General features: G+C 42.2%; 1 protein-coding gene across 1 annotated transcript in view; it reads left to right on the top strand.

Annotated features, from left to right (window-relative positions):
- LOC107570365 (receptor-type tyrosine-protein phosphatase mu-like) overlaps positions 1-567 on the top strand; it is a 137,725-nt gene that overhangs the window by 102,674 nt on the left and 34,484 nt on the right. The window lies entirely within an intron of this gene.

Genomic DNA, 567 nt, shown 5'->3' with positions numbered 1-567 from the left:
TGTGTGTGAGAGTGTGTGAGTGTGTGTGTGTGTGTGTGTGTGTGTGTGTGTGTGTGGAATAGATCTGCTACGCTGCGGCAGAGCAAGTACCGAGACTTGCTACTGCCAATACATCCACAATGTAATGTGTAACTCACAACTATGTGAGCCTGGGCTACCACACCGACTGGCTTAACACTAGTGGCCTATGACTATGTGAACACAAGAATGATAATTTCATTGAACCTGTTTCATGTCCGTTACTGTCGGCGTGTCCTCAGAGTGATTACATATGCTCTAAACTGTGTATTGCTCCAGCTGTATAAGCACAAATGCTAAATGCTGCTCCTAATATGCTTAATATTCACTCCTGCACAATGCAAATCTGCTAACGTGACACTTAGTTTAAACTTGATTATGGTTGCTCATTTTTGAATTCAATTAGGCAGACCACGCAATACACACAGTGATATGGATTAGAAGAGCATTCACTTATCTTAGATGTTGATTAAGCTGTTCTGAAGCAAGCTGCAACTGCTACGACAAGCACTAATCATATATTTGAATGTTGAGCAGCGAGCTCATTGG

This window comes from Sinocyclocheilus grahami, unplaced genomic scaffold (assembly GCF_001515645.1).
Source record: "Sinocyclocheilus grahami isolate Dianchi unplaced genomic scaffold, SAMN03320097.WGS_v1.1 scaffold1448.1, whole genome shotgun sequence".
Lineage (NCBI taxonomy): Eukaryota > Metazoa > Chordata > Actinopteri > Cypriniformes > Cyprinidae > Sinocyclocheilus > Sinocyclocheilus grahami.
This window is presented reverse-complemented; position numbering and strand designations above follow the sequence as displayed.